Raw genomic sequence first — 15,556 nt, forward strand, 5'->3', positions numbered from 1 at the left:
TTCCTTCTGGCTTCAATCTGGCTCCTCCTGGATCTTGAACCCTTCCCTGTGGGTTAAAAGGCCATAGTCTTTTTTTTTTTTTTTTTTTTTTTTTTTTGAGACGGAGTTTCACTTTTGTTTCCCAGGCTGGAATGCAGTGGTGCTATCTCAGCTCACCGCAACCTCCGCATCCTGGGTTCAAGTGATTCTCCTGAGTAGCTGGGATTACAGGCATGCGCCGCCACGCCTGGCTAATTTTGTTTTTTTTTTGTTTTTTTTTCTTTTTAGTAGAGACAGGGTTTCTCCATGTTGGCCAGGTTGGTCTTGGACTCCCAACCTCAGGTGATCCGCCCCCCGTCCCCGGCCTTCCAAAGTGCTGGGATTATAGGTGTGAGCCACCGCGCCTGGCAAAAGGCCATAGTTCTTACCCTGCCAGCATGACTGTCTCTGGGCCTGGCCTGGTTTTGACAACTCACCTGGGGGGCAGAGAAAACCCAGCCAACTGGTACAACTTAAACCTTTAGGGTGAATTTAACATTGTCTTATCTCCTGCCCGAACAGATACCTCTACAGAGCAAACATTTTGTGAGATAAGGCCACAGATGAGGTTTGATACTCTCCCATTAAAGACTTGGGAATATTTGGAACTCAAATCTCTTGCCTTGAGTGGCAGCACTGGCTTTCAAGGGCTGGAAAGAACTTTAGAGAACATTTAATCCATCATCTCATTGTATTTTTTTTTTTTTTTTTTGAGATGGAGTCTCGCTCTGTCGCCCAGGCTGGAGTGCAGTCGTGCAATCTTGGCTCACTGCAACCTCTGCCTCCCGGGTTCAGGTGATTCTCCTGTCCCAGCCTCCCAAGTAGCTGGGATTACAGGCACCCGCCACCTTGCCTAGCTAATTTTTGTATTTTTTAGTAAAGACGGTGTTTCACCATGTTGGCCAGGCTGGTCTCAAACTCCTGACCTCAGGCAATTCACCCGCCTCGGCCTCCCAAACTGTTAGCATTACAGATGTGAGCCACCGCGCCCAGCCAAATCATTGTATTCATTTTTGAAAGTATTTATGGAAGGCCTGCTGTATAGAATGCATTTTGTTATGTATTTGGATGACACAAAGGCATATAATGTACATAAGTAAAATCCTACAAGGCCTGGCCCTGTCCTTCCTCTCCTACCTCCTTTCTAGCACTCCTGGCCTCCCAACAAATTGCTTATAGTTCTCTGCAGACCCCACACTGTGTCCTACCTTTGTGCCTTTCCTCTTCCTGGAAGATCGTCCACACCTCACAGCCCCGTTCTACTGGCTGGCTCCTACTCACCGGTGAGTCTCAGCTTAGCTGCTGTAGCCTCAGGAGGCCTTGACTCTCTCAGACTGGGTTAAGAATCTCCCTTCCTCCCTCCCTCCCTCCCTTCCTCCCTTCCTTCCTTCCTTCCTTCCTTCTTTCCTTCCTTCCTCCCTTCCTTCCTTCCTTCCTTCCTTCCTTATTTCTTTCCTTCCTTCTTTCCTCCTTTCCTTCTTTCCTTTCCTTTCCTTTCCTTTCTTTCTTTATTTTTCTTTATTATTATTATTACTTTTTTTGAGATGGAGTCTTGCTCTTGTTGCCCAGGCTGGAGTGCAATGGCGCCATCTTGGCTCACCGCAACCTCCGCCTCCCGAGTTCAAGCGATTCTCCTGCCTCAGCCTCCCAAGTAGCTGGGATTACAGGTGTGCGCCACCACACCTGGCTAATTTTGAATTTTTAGTAGAGATGAGGTTTCTCCATATTGGTCAGGCTAGTCTTGAACTCCTGACCTCAGGTGATCCACCTGCCTGCAGCCTCCCAAAGTGCTGGGATTAAAGGCGTGAGCCACCGTGCCTGGTCACCTTTCCTTTCTTTCTACAGGGTCTTGCTCTGTTGCCCAGGCTTTAGTGCAGTGGTGTGATCACAGCTCACTGCAGCCTTGATCCCCAGGGCTCAAGCAATCCTCCCACCTCAGCCTCTTCAGTAGCTGGAGCTACAGGTACGTGCCACTACACCTGGTGAATTTTTTAAAATTTTTATTTTATTTTATCTTATTTTTTGGTAGAGACAGGGTCTCACTATGTGTTGTGAACCTCAGGCGATCCACTCGTGTCGGCCTCCCAAAGTGCCGGAATTACAGGCGTGAGCCACCACGCCCAGCCTGGCATTTATTCTTGATTAAAAATTGTCAGCAAACTAGGCGCAGAAGGGAGAACTTCCTCAACCTGGTGAAAACCTATAGCTAACATCACACGTAACAGAGAAAGGTTGAATGCTTTCCCCCGAAGATCAGTGATGAGGAAAGGATGTCCATTCTCATTATTTCTAGTCAACATTATACTGGAGGTTCTGGCCCATGAAATAAGGGAGAAAATTTTAAAATACCCATATTGGAAAGAAAAAAGTATAACTGTATTAGCAGACAATGTAATCACTTATATAGACAATTCAATGAAGCCTATAAGAAAGCTAATTGTGATTTAGCAAGGTTGCAGAATTCAAGATCCATGTACAAAAATAAAATATATTTCTATATATTAGCAACTAACAATCAGAAATGGAAATTTTAAAAATAACATATGCAATAGCAACAAAATGAATGAAATATATAGAGGTAAATATGGAAAAAAGTGTGTGAGGCTCATATACTAAGAACTATGAAATATTGCTGAGATAAATTCAAGAAGACTCAAGTAGATAGGATGATATTCATGAGTTAGAAGGCTCTTATTAAAATATCACCTATCTCCCAATTGATCTACAGATTTAATAAAATTCCAATCAAGCAGGGTGTAGTGGCTCACACCTGTAATCCAAGCACTTTGGGAGGCCAAGGTGGGAGGATCGCTTGAGCCCAGGAGTTTGAGACCAGCCTGGGTAACAACATAATGAGACGCTGTCTCTACAGAAAATAAAAAAAAATTTAACCAGGCATGGTAGTGGATGCTTGTGGTTCCAGCTACTTGGGAAGCTAAGGTGGGAGAGTCACTTGAGCTCAGCAGGTCGAGTCTGCAGTGAGCCATGATCACACCACTGCACTCCAGCCTGAGTGACAGAGTAAGATCCTTTCTAAAAAAAAAAAAGTTCTGGTCAAAATCCCAGCAGCAGTTTTTTTGGTAGAAATTGACAAGCTGATTCTAAAATTCATATGGAAGTCATATGGAAATGCCAAAGACTTAGAATGACCAAAATAACTTAAAAAAAAAAAACATGAGAGTTAACAATACTGATTTCAAGATTTATTATAAAGCTACAGTTGTCAGGACAGTATGATATTAACATTAAAATAGACAAATGCATCAGTAGAACAGAAAAAAGAGCACAGAAATAGAACCACACAAATATGAAAAATGGATTTTTTATACATGAGAAAAGGCAATTCGGTGGTGAAAGTAAAGTCTTTTCAGCAAATCAGACTAAAACAATCTGATACCTTTAAATGAAAAAAACGAACTTGTATCCATACTTGCACCATATACAAAAATTAACTTAAAATGAATCACAGACCTAAATGTAAAACATAAGACTATAACACTTTTAGAGGAAAATCTTTGTGACCCTAGGTTAGGTAAAGATTTTTTAGATACCACACCAAAAGCATAATCCATGAGAGAATAAAAATAATAAGTTCGACTTCATCAAAATTAAGAACTTCTCTTTGAAAGGCACTGTTAATAATAAAATAAGCCATCGAAGAGAAAAATTTGCCAATCACTATCTGAAAAAGCACTTGGACCCAACATATATACAAAGAACTCTCAAACTCAACAATAGAAAACTAACACAATTTTTTTCTTTTCTTTTCTTTTTTTTCTTTCTGGAAACAGCATCTCGCTCTGTCGCCCAGGCTGGAGTGCAGTGGTGTGATCATAGCTCACTGTAACCTCAAACTCTTGGGGCTCAAGTGATATTCCTGCCTCAGCCTCCTAAGTAGCTGGAACTACAGGTACAGACTGCCATGCCTGGCTATTTGTGCCTGGCTATTTGTGTGTGTGTATAGAGTCATGGTCTTGCTATGTTGCCCAGGCTGGTTTCCAACTCCTGGGCTCAAGCAGTCTTCTCACCCTGGCCTCCCAAAGTGCTGGAATTACAGGTGAGAGCCACTGTGCATAGCCAACAATCCAATTTTTTAAAAGGGCAAAAGATTTAAACAGAAAATTCACCAAAGATACATGGAGGGCAAATAAGCACATTCAAAGATGCTCAACGTGGGCTGAATGTGGTGGCTCATGCCTACAAATCCCAGCACTCTGGGGGGCTGAGGGGAGAAAACTGCTTGAGGCCAGGAGTTCAACACCAGCTTGGGCAACACAGAGAGACCTCATCTCTACAAAAAAAAATTTTTTAATTAGCCAGGTGTGGTGGCATGCACCTATCGTCCAGCTGAGGTGGGGGGATCACTTGAGCACAGGAGTTTGAGGCTGCAGTGAGCCATGACTGCGCCACTGCACTCTAGCCTGGGTGACAGAGCAAGACCCTGTCTCGAGAAAAATATATATATGTGAGGTTTGCAGCCAGGCGCAGTGGCTCATGCCAGTAATCCCAGCACTTTGGGAGGCCAAGGCAAGTGGATCCCTTGAGCCCAGGAGTTCAGGACCAACCTTGGCAACACAGAGAAACCTCATCTCTCCCAAAAATAACAAAAATTAGCCAGTTTCAAAACCTGGTCTGAAAATAAATAAATAGACTAAATAGATTAAAATTTAAAAATAAAATTAAAAAAAAATTTTAAGGCCAGGCGTGGTGGCTCACACCTGTAATTTCAGCACTTTGGGAGGCCAAGGAGGGCAGATCACTTGAGCTCAAGAGTTCGAGACCAGCCTGGCCAACATGGCGAAACCCCATCTCTACTAAAAATACAAAAAATTAGCCGGGTGTGGGGGTGCACGCCTGTAATCCCAGCTACTTGGGAGGCTGAGGCAGAAGAATCGCTTGAACCTGGGAGGTGGAGGTTGCAGTGGGCTGAGATCACACCACTGCACTAAAGCCTGGGCAACAGAGCAAGACTCTGTCTAAACACACACACACACACACACACACACACATATATATATATAATATATATATGCATACATAGGTGTGTGTGTATGTGTATATCTACATATACACACACATATATGTGAGGTTCATATCAATCACAAGAGCTTACCATCTTCAATGGCATTTTGGATAGCACGAAATCCGTCTCTTATGGCATCCTTGACTTGTGTGAGAGTATGCTTATTTGGTCCTTTAACCAACAAGGTAACAGAGCGAGGGTTAACACACGCCTCGATAATAAAAGTGAACTTTTCTTCACCCTAAAGGGTGGCACAAAAATATATAACTTTAATATTTAACGTCATTATAAAATCAACAATTTATACTAGAATACAATCTTCATTTGAATTTTTCTTATCAAGCATAACTAAAGATATGTTTAAAAGGAGTTAAGTTATATCTGAACTCCTTTAATTTAGGTGGATAAACTGTAAAATCTGTTCCGTGAATTAGATCTCAAAACACAAAACATGAAATAAAAGGTCAAGTAGTATTTTTCTTTAAAAAAAGGAGCTTAGTATTCATTTTATAACCACTATTCACAGATATACTCACTAATGTATACTCATACACAAGACCAGCATGTCCCAAGCAATCTACAGTGAGATCTTCAAAAGAAGATCTTCGGAGCCCTCACCAGAATCACCCTTAATGAAGAGTCACGGGGAGAAGACGTCCACACACGCGTGACAAGACAGGCCTGGAACAGAGCCTTCCCGCACAGCCTGAGAAGGGACCCACCCTGCTGACACCTTGATCTTGGACCCATGGCCTCCAGTACTGCGAGATGGTGACATTCTGTTGTTGAAGGTGCCCAGTCTGTGGTACTGTAAAATAGCCCTAGGAAACTAACGCAGCCTGTTAGCTCACAGATGGTGGAGAGATGGAATGCTCAGTGGAGCTCCAGGCTTACTGTCTACAGCTCCCAAAGTGTGCTACCGGACCCTTGGGTGGGTGAGGTAGGCAAGGTAATTTTGGGTGGTGCAGGGTGAATAATTTCAATTGACATAATAATGTGTTTATCTTACTGGGTAAATCAGGGGTCCCCACCTGTTAGGAACCAGGCTACACAGCAGGAGGTGAGCAGCCAGCCAGTGAGCAAAGCTTCATCTGTAGAAACAGCTGCTCCCCATCCCTCGCATTACCACATGAGCTCTGCCACCTGTCAGAGGAGTGGTGCCGTTACATTCTCATAGAACCCAACTGTGAACTGCGCATGCCAGGGATCTAGATTGCGTGCTCTTTATGAGAACCTAATGCCTGATTATCTGTGACTGTCTCCCATCACCTCCTGATGGGACCATGTAGTTGCAGGAAAACAAGCTCAGGGCTCCCACTGAGTCTATATTATGGTGAGTTGTGTAATTATTTCATTATATATTACAGTGAAATAATAATAGAAATAAAGCACACAATAAATGTAATGGGCTTGAACCATCTCTGCATCATCCCTTCCCTTCCCCTTCTCCCAGGTCCATGGAAGAGTTGTCTTCAAGAAAACTGCTCTCTGGTGCCAAAAAGTTTGGAGACCGCTGATGTAAATGTTTCTAAGAATAGTTAAGCAACTTAAACTTTACATGCTACGAAGAATACAGGTTTAAATGCTAATAAAAATAGGTGCAAATGAAAACACTCTTTCTGTGGTCCAGGGAATCTTAACCATTCTATCAGAAAGACTTGCAGCTTGGAGCTGCAGCTGCCCTCCCACATCCTGTCCACTGTAAAGCCCTGCAACACACACACACGCACACATGCACATACATACACATGCATATACTTACACACACACGCACACAGATGCACATACATAAATACATTCACATGTATATACCTGCACACACACACGCACATACATACATACACATGCATATACCTGCACACACACACACACACACACACACACACACACGCTGTGCTTCATGCCCTCACTAGGGTGGCCTGGGAGGAAATGCGTGTTTTTAGGAGAAATGAAGACAACTCAGGCCCCTCATTCTCCTGGTGTTTGCACAAGTGCCTTCTCTGCAGACCATGCTTCAGTCTCTTTCTTGGTTCTCCCTCTTACTGAAAAAGAGAAGCAGAGGCCCGGCACATACTCGGCTGCTTAGGGCTCAAGCCAAGTTCGCAAGCTTCCTGGGGAGCCTAGTGAGATGAAGGCACTGCAGAGCTTCCCCAAAAGAGGCATCGGCTTTTCATGGATCCTTGAGCCCAGGAAGGCGATAGGTGAGACATCACGGTTCATCAGAAGACACAAGCAAACTCCGGTGAGAAAGAGCAACGGTCAAAGATTTTATTCTCTCAGAGAAGGGGTTCTCGGGCTGTAAGCAGGAGGCAGAAGACTTTATTGCATGTGTAGTTAGGTGATGGCGACCTCCGGTTTTCACTGGGAACTAGGATCGAGAGTGACCTGACCTCCTACTCATGCTCTTCTCTCCCTGTCTCTCTCTCTGCCTTTTGCATCTCTCTCCCTATCTCTCTCCTCCTTTTCCTCTCAGCCTCCTCTGTCTCTCTCCTTATCTCTCTTCCTCTCTCTCTCTGTCTCACTCCCTTCTCCCCATCTCTCTTTCTCTCTCCTTCTTTTCCTCTTCTCTCTCCCTCCTCATCTCTCTGCCTGCCACTGTTCAGGCTCCTGGGGCCCCACGTGGATGGGCGGACACAGGACTCCTAGGCTACCTTTCATAGCGCAAGCACAGGGCTGCAGGACCTTGGTCCCCACCTCCCAGCATCCTCGAAATGAGGGGTGTGGGGTGTGCCGTGCTCTCCTGAGTGGGCGCCCCACACTCCAGGAAGCAGAAACTGCAGGTCGCAGCTGGCTCGAGTGGTGCGCCCACAGGAAGTGGGCTGCCAGCTTCCATCCTGTGATCTGCTGAGGCCAAAGCAGAGGACAGCAGCCCAGGCCCGTCTCTGCAGCAGGGTGGGGGTGGGGTGGGCTTGGGGGTGGGGATGGGGATGGGAGCCGCCAAGGCAAACTGGCCCCTGGCTTGCTTCCTACCCTGCACCCTGCCATGCAGGGCCTCCTCTCCCACCTCTACCCCTGTCTGCCCCATACCCAGGCTCCAGAAGTCTCCCAGGATCCAGGAGCTAAGGGCAACCACTGGGTTCCACAGCCCCTAGTCTGTGAGTCAGCCACCCCTCTGCGTGCTGACAAACCTTGGCTCTCATGCCCCACCCCAAGCCAACCACACAGCCCTGTCCCCCCACCAGCATTATTACCGCCTCCTGATTTTAGCCGTGACAGCCCTGCTTCCTGGTAACCTTGCCCCTTCCCACCCTGGTCCAGGCAAGCTCGAAGGCCAGCGCGCTCCACCCACCCTTCCTTGGGGCCACTCTACTATCTCCTTGCCCAGATGTCTTCACCTGGCTTTACCGAGATAGAATAAATAACAGGGATGAGGCCCCGGACTCTGCCAGGAAGATGTGCCAAAATACTCTCCATTTAGAAGCAGGAACAGTGATGGGGCCTATGGATGACCCCAGGATTGTCACCCAAGCAGCAAGAAGGGCAAGGAGCCCGGTGTCTTGGCCTTACCCGGGGAGGTCGTGGCCAGGGCTTCAAAAGGCCCTGGAGAGGGGTGGGCAGGAGAGCAGATCCACCCTCCTCTTGAGGAAGCAGCCACCACCCCCAGGAAGAGCAGATAGGGGCACACAGGGAGAGTCCCCGCGTGCTGTAGAGCAGGGCCAGCAGATCTGTACTCAGCCTCAAGGGAGCTGCAAGATACACTGAGACCCTCACAGGTTTGGCTCTGTGTCCCCACCCAGAACTCATCTGGAATTGAATCCTCCTGTGTCAAGGGAGGAACCTGGTGGGAGGGGATGGGCTCTGGGGACAGTTTCCCCCCTGCTGCTCCCCGATAGTGAGGGAGTTCTCAGGAGAGCTGATGGTTTGAAAGTGGGGCACTGCCTGGTTCTCCACTCACTCCCTCCTGCCGCCTTGTGGAGAAGGTCCCTGCTTCCCCTTCACCTTCTGCCATGATTGTTAAGTTCCCTGAACTGGGAGTCAATGAAACCTCTTTCCTTTATCGATTATGTAGTCTCGAGTATTTCTTTATAGCAGTGTGAAAACAAACGAATACCCCTTCCCTGAGACCCTTGTCCTTAGGCAACCAGCTGCCCCCATGCTCCTCCTCTGCCCCCTGTTCTTTCTTTTCCCCTCATGAGGCCCAAGTGACAAACAGGGCCAGCCCCAGCCCCAGCCCCATCCGACCGCAGGCCTGTTGGCTGCTGGAGAGGTCGGGCTCCTTTCCTCTCCCCGAGCCTGCCTGATATGCTTTCTGGATCCTGGAGAAAACTGACCCACTATTCTCATACTGGTACAACATCTTCCAAGACCACAAAAAGCTGTACCTTTTGAGCCAGTCTTTTTTCTTGTCTCCACTTGCTAGGGCTGCTATTGGGACAGTCCTACAGGGTCGTGCCAATGGATGAGTGGATGGATGGACGGTAGTCCAGGGATGATGTCCCTGTCTGTCCTGAACTGGGCCCTTCCTCCAATGAGAAGCCTTCCTGAGTGAGTATATACAGTCAACCCTTGGTATCCACAGAGAAGTAGTTCTAGGGTCCCTGGGAATGCCAAAATCCATGGATGCTCAAGTCTCTGATATAACATGGCGTAGTACTTACATATAAGCTATGCACATCCTCCCGTAGCCATTAGACCATTACTAGATTATTTATGATAGGTAATACAATGCAGAAGCTACAAAAATGGTTGTGATACTGTATTCTTTAGGGAATGATGACAAGAACAAAGTCTGCACATGTTCAACAGAAACATAACCATCCAATTTATTTTCTGAATATTTTCCATCTGCTGTTGCTGAATCTACAGATGCAGAGCTCCTGGATACGAGAGCCAAGCGTGCTTTGAGAGTAGGGTGGGTGAGGTTGCTAATGAGTACAGGGGAGCAGGTGTTGATCAGGAGGGCCCTGCACTGGGGCATCTGGACGTCCTGCCTCAGGACTTGAGACTCCAGTTGGACAGCACAGGCAGACTCAGCCCAGGTCAAAGCCCTCCCCTTGAAGGTTCATTTTATCCCAAGCTCTTTCTGGCCCCTGGAATTTGGCATCCCCTAGGCCCTGGGTGGAAGGACAGATGAGCCAGGTTTTAGATAACATGTCTAGAAGAGTGAGCCCCTACTGTGTGCCCGGCACTTTCCCCACAGGATCCTCTAGCTAGAATAGCCAAGGGTCATGGAGAGAAATACCCAGTTAAAATGTCAGAAATGAAAAAGCGATACCATTAGAGACGCTAAAAAGACCATTAGGTAATAGTATTAGCATTTGTATTCTGAGATCCAACAGCAGCAGTCACTTCCCTCCACCCCTATGTGTATCCCAGGACCACCCTGGGCAGGGAGGGCTGAGGTTAGGGAGCACCCACAGATGCTCTGATGCTGGCCCTGGGCCTCGGGGCTGACAGCGATGAGGAACTGGGTGCACACATGAGTGGGGCCGCCGGGCCTGGCCAGAGAAGGAACACACACGTGCACAGACGTGTTTACCCACGTACGCGTGTGCACGCACGTGCACAAACACATTGCAGGCAGGCATGTTGACGCCTCAGGCAGCAGAGGACCCTGACTCTGGGCACTGCTGACCCGGGCAAGGCCCCATTGTGATGCGTGCCATGACCTCAGAATGCCACTGATGCTTAGCACCTATCCGCTGTCCGGCCTGCCTCTGTGTTCTACGGCAGTTACACACAGGCAGTGGTGTTTGTGAGCACCAGTTTTCTGGTTTTCTCCCTGAGGTTTTCTCCCTGAGAGGCATACATAACCCAGGCCAGCTGATCAGAAACAGGTGAGTGTGACCTGCTCTCTTCCCTCCAGGCTGACTTGGGGACAGTGGCTATGGTGCGGGTGGTGTTGGCCTCTGGGCAGCTACTGAGGAGGAGGGTCATCCCTGAGCACTCCCACGGAGCCCGTTCTACACTGCCTGTGTAGATGATTTTCTCTTTCGTCCTCACGGTGGCTTCATAGAGTGGGTGCTGTTCCCGAATGTACCCATTCGACAGGTGAGACGTCTGGGGTCAGAGAGGCGATAACCGGCACGAAAATCCAGACATGACCCTGGGTTTTGCTCTCAGCCCTGCTGTGTGCCGTGCTAGACGTCAGGCCTCAACCCTGTGACCTCCCTGCTCCAGATCCCAAATCTGCCCAGATTTCCGAACCCGATGGGGCAGAGCCTGGCCCTGGCAGAGACACTGGGATGGACCCACTCTGGGTGGGGAGGAGGCAAGGGTCCTCAGAACACACCTGGGGCCTAAGCTGCGTCCTGATGGTCACTGTGGGACCCACTAGACACACACGGTCCCTTGTCTGGGAGTGGCGTGGGGAGCCTTCTGCCCTTGGGCAGTTGTGGAAAGTGAAGGAGCCCTGGAGGGCTGGCTGAGGGGAGACTATCTTCCCTTGTGTTCAAAGGGGTCCAGGCACTGGGCTTCTCCCCAGGTATTTCTTATTCTGTCTGGCCTCGCTTTCCTTTTGCCCTGAGTATTCTCATGAGGGACGGTCCATCTAGATGTTCGCCAGGAGCAAGGACCCACTGTTCTTCATCAGTGACCCAGGAAAATGAAGCCCCTCTTGTAGGGACAGCTCAGAATGGTGGAGTCCACAGTCCCTCCCCGAGAGATGTGGTTTCCATGAGCGCAGTGGCTGCTTTGGAGGCAGTAGATCATTTTCATCCCTCATCCCCAAAACCAAACTCACTCCCGCTCAAATGGCATTATTCCTAAAGCAGCTTCACTGGTTAGACGGAAGGGCCACGGTAGCCCAAGTGATGAGCGAGGTAGAACGGAGCAGTCAGGAGAGATCTTGTTCCCCATAGGAAACTGGGCATCTCTGTGGCCCTGAGTATCCCAGGAGGCCGATCGTACAGAGACCTCTGGTGCCTGACCCCAGTTCGCATCCACAACCCCAGAGTAGCCCATCACAGGCCCTTCACCGTTGGCTGGTGGACACCATTCAACCTGCCAGGGCAGGTATGTGCCCGTTTCATGGCATAAGGGGAAAACGGGATTCTCTGTCCAGGTCCCACTCTTCTCGAGTCCTTGGGAAGATGCTCACCCCTGCTTGCGGCTTCAGACTGCAGAGACCCATGGAGGTGTGGGCCACGGGGTTTGGCCCCTTTTTACCAGAGTGCAGTGGTGGAATGAAGGTTACACAACCAACCAGCATCTGGGAGCCCAGCGGGAGCGCTTCAGGTGTTCTCTGAAGCTGTTGGGTACAGTGTAACCTTTAGACAATTTTGTCTCACAGGATGGACGTGGAGGATGCGGATAGTTGGCAGGCGCAGGAGCGAGAGGACATCATCAGAAAATATGCAAAGGTACAGTTCGGTCTGCTTCTTGGAGGGAGGCCTCTTCCAGTGTGCCCTGGTCAAAGGGTCCTGGGTTCCCTAGGAGCACAGAGCAGGGACGGGTGGCCAACACCCCCAGGCCCTTGCACCCTTTACCTTGGACCCCTCACCAAGGCTCCCTCTGGGTTACAGGGGCACCGAGCTGGGCTGCCAGAGGACAAGGGGCCTGTGCTTGTTGGGATCTACGGCAACATCGACTACTTGGGGATTATGCAGTGAGTCCTCTGTGCTCCCCTCACCCTTAAAACATCTGTCTCAGCTCAGGGATGGGTTTGCTTTTAGAAAGGCCTTTCTGACACAGGACATGTCTCGCCAGCTCGGGTCAACCTCCTTTCCAGGGTCAGAACTCCCCCCTGGATCCCCTGCAGGTCCAACCCGTGGGTGTTGTTAGGCCAGAGGTGCAAGACCCATCTAGGGAGCCGGTGGGAATGGAGACTGGGCTAGGTCAGGCCCCTGGGCTCTCAGCAGTTCTGTCGGCAAGTCAGCACAAGAGGAGCGGGGCAGCCTGAGGGTCTGGCCCTGTCTACCAGGAGACAACCCCAGTGAGATCCAAGGGTTGTGGCCACAGGGTGAGGAGACACCTGGCCCAGCCTCGGGGCTGTTGTCCAGCAGGTCTCTCAGAGCCCACCTGCCCCTGTCCTCCCCCATTTCCCTAGAGTTACAGCCCTCACTGTCCCCATGGGGAAGGGGGAAAGGTGTGGGGACAGTGGGGGCTTTGGCCCTAAGAGAATGGGGGAGAAGATGGGCAGGGCCCCACTCTGGGCATCTCAGGGTGAGGCCGGGGAGGCAGCAGGGCTTGGGACTGAAGACCCTGGGTCTGGTGCTGGGAAGGGATCTGGGGCCAGGTAAGAGGAGCCCAGCCTGAAGCCCATCCTTCAGGGATCAGAGGATGGAGAGACAGCAGATCCCGGGGAAAGTAGGGTGGGAGGGAGCTGATGAGCCGTGCCACTTCTGAAACGCAGGGTGTGTGGCTCAGATGCAGGGAGAGGCAGGTGGATGCCGGGAAGTCAGAGCCTGCAAGAGCCTTGGGGCTGTCAAGTGGGATGGGCCCCTGGTGCACCCAGAGTACACCGGGCAGGTCTCAGGGCATCCTCCCTTGACCCTGGCGGGGTGATGTGGTCGATCCCTGAGGGATTCCTGTCAGGGCCCGGTCGCCCACCTTGGGCGGCCCCCATCCCATCTCAGGGCTGACCTTTCTCAGCTCCAGCAGAAACCACCACCTCGAGTCCAGGATGGGCAGCCCCATTGTGCAGCCTGACCACCCCCCACGCCAGGGGCCCCGGCAACCCCGGCCAGGCTGTCCCTGCACTCCTTCTTCTCCCAGGTCCTGCCCCTCCTGGGAGTCAGCCCCACAGGAAGGCCCTTGTCCTCCCTTCCTGTGCCTTCTCCTGGGCTGAGCCCTGAGCTGGGTAGGGACAGAGCCAGTCCTTTCTGGGGGTCGGCTCCCCGGCTGGGGCGGCTCCAGGCCCTGTGCAGGTCCTCAGCGCTGCCTGGGTTGCCTTACAGTGAGACGGAGCTGCCTCCTCTGACTGCGCGGGAGGCAAAGGTAAGAGCCTGATGCATGGAGGGGCTGGTCCAGGGACGTAGGGACTGGGTGGGTGGGCAGTGAGGCAGAGGAAGCAGCTGGCCTGGGCCTGGCGGGTGAGGACAACACTCTGTCACTGGGAGAGGGAGCAGAGACCTGACCCCAGGTTGATTTAACTTTGGCAGTTTGATAAAATTCCAAAGTGAGAACCACAGTCCTGGCTTGGGGGTGGCTTCCCGCTTGTGTTGGGACCCCACCTAGAGGCTGGGACCTAAGACTGGTGTGTCTGTGGCCTGAGGATGGTACATCCCGGGGTCCCAAAGCCAGCCCACTGGTGCTCATTTGCTCAAAGGCTGTCAGCCCTTAGGGTCTGCCCTTCCCTGGCTCCTTCCAGCTGGGTCCCACCAGGGCTCCAGAGCCCAAGACCCAGCATCCACGGGCAGCTCTGGGAAGCCCGGCAGCTCCACTAACTCCAACATTCCTCATTTGACAGCGAATTCGGCGGGAGACAAGGAGAAACAGCAAGTGGCTGGAGATGCTGGGCAAATGGGAGATGTACAAGAACAGCGAAAAGGTAATGTGTGGAGGGAGAGGCCCCCGGAAGCACTCTCTGCAGAGACAGGGGACAGGCACCCATGGCTGTGGCCTGGCACCGTCAGCCTCTCAGAGGGCGCATGGCACACTGTCCTCGCCCAGAGGACTGCAGGCCTGGTCGCCAGTTTTTCCTGCCTATTCGTGCAAGCGTCACCTTGCTGGGAGGGAATCTGAATCTAGGGCTGGGACCACCTGGAGCTGAAGGCTAGGGATGCCCTGGTGACCCGAAGGAAGAAAAAGGTTCAGATCAGAGTTTGACTCTGAGTGTCCATCCACTCTTTCAGTCCTGGGAAGGGGAGACCCTGTCCCAGCTCGATCTCACCTCTACTGAGGAATCATGGGGCCCAAAACCGACAATTCCCAGAATCCCCGGGCTCTGGTCCTCACTGGGGTCACCCCGTGGCCTGTAACACCAGACTGTTTTCTGCCCACAGCTCATAGGTCGCACATACAAGGGGATTCCCAGGAACATCCAGGGCCGGGCATGGTCAGTCCTCCTGAACGTTCAGGAAATCAAATCAAAAAAACCCCGGCAAATACAAGGTACCCTCAGCCAGAGCACACAAACGGGACAGGCCGTGTCAGGGGCCCAGGTCTCCAGCTGGAGGGAACATCAAACCCACCCTGGGGGCATGGGGGAGGATGGTCAGATGCACATCCTGGCATGGACGGTGGGCATAGTCACCACAGACAGACTCGGCTCTGGTGACCCTCCCTGGCTTCAAATAACAAGCCGAAAAAGCAGCTTTCTGCAGAAGGAAACCTTCCCCTTCCCGAAGTGCTGACCGTGGGCTGACTGCCATTTGGGGCAGGGAGTCTTCCATGTGTTCTGAGGCTGCTTCCTCCTCTTGGCCCTGCCCTACAGCTCATGAAGGAGAAGGGCAAGAGGTCATCTGAACACATCCATCAGATCGACCGGGAATGTTAGCAGGACTCCCCAGAAGCATGTCTTCTTCAGGCGTCGATATGGAGCCAAGTAAGCCTACGGGAGCCACAGGTCCCAGCGGAGATGGGGTGAAATGAGAGATGGGGACTTCCCCGGGAGGAAGCCAGGGGTCACCCAGA

At 50.9% G+C, this 15,556-nt stretch overlaps 1 long non-coding RNA gene and 1 pseudogene across 2 annotated transcripts; both read left to right on the forward strand.

Annotated features, from left to right (window-relative positions):
• The first annotated feature begins 1,942 nt into the window (after nucleotides 1-1,942).
• LOC115831569 lies at nucleotides 1,943-6,652 on the forward strand. 2 transcript variants are annotated; one of them, XR_004027090.1, is made up of 3 exons: nucleotides 1,943-1,981; nucleotides 5,568-5,812; nucleotides 6,495-6,652. It is a non-coding gene; the product is annotated as an uncharacterized LOC115831569 (long non-coding RNA). The 2 variants fall into 2 exon arrangements; XR_004027091.1 differs by lacking the exons at nucleotides 1,943-1,981; nucleotides 5,568-5,812 and adding an exon at nucleotides 6,335-6,374.
• A 5,320-nt stretch (nucleotides 6,653-11,972) lies between these two features.
• Nucleotides 11,973-15,419, forward strand: LOC115831500 (annotated as a pseudogene).
• The last annotated feature ends 137 nt before the right edge of the window (nucleotides 15,420-15,556 follow it).

Source organism: Nomascus leucogenys, chromosome 19, assembly GCF_006542625.1.
Source record: "Nomascus leucogenys isolate Asia chromosome 19, Asia_NLE_v1, whole genome shotgun sequence".
NCBI classification, from domain to species: Eukaryota; Metazoa; Chordata; class Mammalia; order Primates; family Hylobatidae; genus Nomascus; species Nomascus leucogenys.